General features: G+C 41.0%; 1 long non-coding RNA gene across 1 annotated transcript; it reads right to left on the bottom strand.

The window, feature by feature from the left end:
• Positions 1-2,641: 2,641 nt before the first annotated feature.
• On the bottom strand, positions 2,642-4,339 carry LOC138142088 (uncharacterized). Its single transcript, XR_011163344.1, has 2 exons — positions 4,203-4,339; positions 2,642-3,631 (listed from the first exon to the last, which is right to left on the bottom strand). It is a non-coding gene; the product is annotated as an uncharacterized lncRNA (long non-coding RNA).

Below are 4,339 nucleotides of genomic sequence, written 5' to 3'. Positions count from 1 at the left end.
GTTGACCAACTAACTGACTGTCACTGCAGGAGTCAATGGGGTCTGGAGGTCTGAGAATCATTTTGTATTTTTCTTAATTTCATGGGTTCCCCTGACTAGAGAATTCATTACATTGTGGCCATCCTACTCTTGATGACCTAGCCTGGTCCTCAGGAAATAGTTTTAGTCTGTTGTCAAGATAATGCTCAAAGCCTTCCCAGTGTAATCAAACATTGCAAAGAATACATTTTTCTGACATAGCCTTCAAGAACCCAGGGTCACTTCCAACAGATTGTAAACCATTTGTATATCATAAACATTTAAGATAGACCCATACAGACATATGTATATCCACACATACACACAGACCTTGGACATATACTATGAATGCATAAATTGGTTCCAGAATTAAAACAGGAGGAGGAGGAAGAGAGTGAGATGGATTGCCCTTAGGAGATTGCAGAGCTCATTTAATTATCCCAAACTTTTCCAAAGAAGCAATGGCCCATCCTTTTAACAGGTGGATAGCATAATTTCTATACTAAGTGAAAAGGCAGAACAGAGAGGGTTTCTTCATCTAAATTTGCTATCTCCCACAGTGGGCACTTAATACCTACTTAAACTGAATTGACAACAGGACATGATAGCTGTCTCTAAATACCTGAAAAACTGTCATGTGGAAGAGGGAGTAAATATTTGCTTTATGTATTTCCTGACAGCAGAATTGGGACCGATGGATGGAAGACCAGCAGGAGGAGGATTCTGGCCCAACATCACTAAGGCATTTGGTGACTGAGCTCTTTGTAAGTAGTGATTTGGTGACCATCTGTCGGGGACTATGTGCAGGGGCTTCTTCTCTAAGATTGGCCTTTCTGTTTGTAGTGAAGTGTTACAGATTTGTTAGCCATAGAAAAAGTAGCAAATATATCAGAAATAGTAAACATTTTAACAAAAATTAATTCTAGTGATACATGGAATCTATAACCCCCCCCAAAAGACTCACTTTTGTTTTTCTAATTTCTTAAGTTCCATCTTCAGATTTGTTTATACAGTAAAAAAATGAAAAAAATTAAGCTGAGAATTAGTAGGAGTGGTGTAGGCTACTAATTGCTTATAAAAAAGCAGAGTTGATTTCCTTTGCTGGTTTAAAACAAAAATATAGAGAGATATGTGGTTTTTATGTAATAATTATGTCTGTGATACATAGACACACAGTAGCACACATTGACTGCTTGGTTGTTGTTTGTTCCCAGAGGACCAAATGACATCACCACGTTAGAGTCAAGGTATAGTGTGTGACTATGACTGATCAGACCAAGTTAAGTTGGGCACAAATAGTCCACATGAACACTCGGGGGTAGATTCTCTAAATCTGCACGTCTTGGTTTTTTTGAGTGACTTCATTTCTGATTTGCTCGTAGAACACCTTCTTTGATGAGGGCATGCCTTGCTGGGCAGTCAATTCCAAAGTTCTTCAGAGCAGTATATGTGGTGGGGTAGTGGACAGAGAGCTGGTCTCAGGGTCAGGGAGATCTGAGTTCAAGTTTTGTGTCTGAAACATACTGGCTATGTAACTTTAAACAAGTTACTTTTAGCTTGACAGTGCTCTGGGTAGCACTATATGGCTTATATTAAGTTGCAAAGCAGACACTAATAAAGGATAGTTTCCTCTCAGATAGTTTGCCAGAGCAATGAAATCACATATCCCAACAACAACAACAACAAAAATACATCTGCTCTCCAAAGGAATTACAGGTTCTAGAGCAATGGGGATGAATAGTGGAAGGAATGCTGAATGAGTCGGGAGGACTGGGGCTGGAAGCTCTCTTCCCAAGTCTACCAGCAGTGTAACACTGGGTAGGCCCCAGCCTTCTAGATTGCAAAATGGCAATACCACCACTTCCAGTGTCCACCTCACAGAGTTTAAGGAGGCTCCAAAGAGACAGTACCTACAAAGCACTTCCTCCACACAGGCCACAACACTACACAAATGTCAGCTATGATCACTGTTACTATGATTGCTTCCAGTCTTCTTAAGGTCTTTTTCAGATCCTAAGTGTCTGTGATTCTTTGAAATCTGAGAGCTATAAGCAGAATCTGTAGCTTGACTGCTGATTCCACATTAGCCTGAAGCTAACTATAGACTTGTACTAACTTGTTCTGAGGTCAGCCCTGCCAGCTTGGGCTGGTGAAGCTTTCAGATATATAAACGGCCTAAGCATTTTGCTTTACTTGGAGGTTTCAAATCAGCTGAGGCTAATGGGTATTTATCAAATGTTTTTGGCCCAAGTCTTTAAATTCAGATAGGGAATACCTCAAAATATGGATGGGATTCAAGTACCAATTTAGTGCCATTTCCTGTTGTTGGAGTCCCCTAGGTGACACAACAAATATGTACTACTTGCTAGAAGAGTTAGGAAGTGGGGGATTTGCTTTTAACTAAAAAAGATGAACAGATTCAACTGAAGATGCTTGGTGATAGGAGAGACCTTATCTTTGGTGTTTAGCAGGTCTCTGGGCCTACTTTGATTCTTGGAAATTTTGTGAAATAAAAGGTCCAGATGAAGCTTCCTCCACATTCAGTATGTTTCCAGGATTGCTATAGACGATTAATTTGCTAATGTTAGAATGAAGAACTAAGTTGTTACTGGAGACCGTGATCTTTTTTTTTTCAGTTTACTTGAAGCACTTTTATTTTTCCTTACACAATGACGTGTTGGGCATTACAGTTCTCAACTCTTAGGATGACTTACAAATTTTGGTATTCTACTGTCATGAAAGAACATTAAGGCAACGTACAAAAATCTTACATAAATTAATTAGATGTACAAATTTACAGGTTGTAAGTGCAAACTTTTTTGCAACTCAAGGTTGAGTAACTTAGCCCCATGACACTGGGGGGGGGGGAAACAGTGGGTTAAGGAAAAAAAACTGGTTCCTGAGGCTTGGATTCAATATGTATTCCTGCTAGAATGGTGGCAAGATACAACACACACTTAATAAACTCTTGCCAGCCTTAGGAGAGAAATTCTGCAAATCAGCTCTTTTAGATACTGGAAATCTGACCTTTAGATACCCTGTACAGATCTGATGCTTTATAGAACTAAACTGTATAGCTGTTGAGTGTCAACCAGCCAGATACCATATTGCCGTATTATCAGGTCAATTCTCTATGGAAGTTAACTCTTGGCCTTACCTGTCAAAATGAAGTGACCTGTATCACGGTTTAGATCAAAGATATATAAAACGTATGCTAAAATGTGTACCAAGGGAACAACTGTTAACTTGAATACAAGGTCAAATCAGTAACGGTTCAACAATCTAGAAAGTGCTGATATTTGTTTAATATCAGATAGAAACTTCCCCAAGACAAGGTTCTTTTCAAAGAAGGCTTATTCCAGTTTCATGAGGCTAACATGAGGTGTACATTTGCCAGGGCAAATTTTTACTTTGTGAATACTCATGCAGCAAATGCTACGCCTCTGCTAGCAGTCCATTTAGCAGCATTTGCGATGGGCAATGGATGGGCCAGATTCATCATATTCCTGCTTGCTGATCCATGTCTGCTGGAAGGTGGAGAGAGATGCCAGAACAGAACCACCAATCCAGATGGAATACTTACGTTCAGGGGGAGCAATGATCTTAATTTTCACTGCACTAGGTGCCAGGGCTATGATTTCTTTCTGCATTGTGTCAGCAATACCAGGGTACATGGTAGTACCACCAGACAATACTGTGTTGGCATATAGATCCTTTCAGATATCAACATCACACTTCGTGATAGAATTGAAAGTCGTCTCATGAATGCCACAGGATTCCATACCTAGGAAGGATGGCTGGAAGAGGGCCTCTGGACACCCGAACCTCTCATTGCCATGGTGATCACCTGGCCATCAGGAAGCTCATAGCTCTTCTCCAGGGAAGAGGAGGAAGCAGCAGTGGCCATCTCCTGCTCGAAGTCCAGGGCAACATAGCACAGCTTCTCCTCTATGTCACGAACAACTTCCCTTTCAGCTGTTGTAGTGAAGCTGTACCCTCTTTCTGTCAATATCTTCATGAGGTAGTCTGTCATGTCATGGCCAGCCAAATCTAGATGAAGGATGGTATGGGGAAGGGCATAACCCTCCTAGATGGGCACAGTGTGGGTGACACCATCACCAGAGCCATAACAATACCGGTGGTATGACCAGAGGCATACAGAGACAACACAGCCTTGAAAATACACGGCTGGGGTATTGAAGGTCTCAAACATGATCTGTGTCATTTTCTCTCTGTTGGCCTTAGGATTTAAGGGAGCTTCTGTGAGCAGAACAGGGTGTTCCTCAGGAGCTACACGAACCTCATTGTAAAAAGTATGATG

Source organism: Petaurus breviceps, unplaced genomic scaffold, assembly GCF_028583685.1.
Source record: "Petaurus breviceps papuanus isolate PSGF00001 unplaced genomic scaffold, PetGlider_PUasm1.0 90535, whole genome shotgun sequence".
Lineage (NCBI taxonomy): Eukaryota > Metazoa > Chordata > Mammalia > Diprotodontia > Petauridae > Petaurus > Petaurus breviceps.
This window is presented reverse-complemented; position numbering and strand designations above follow the sequence as displayed.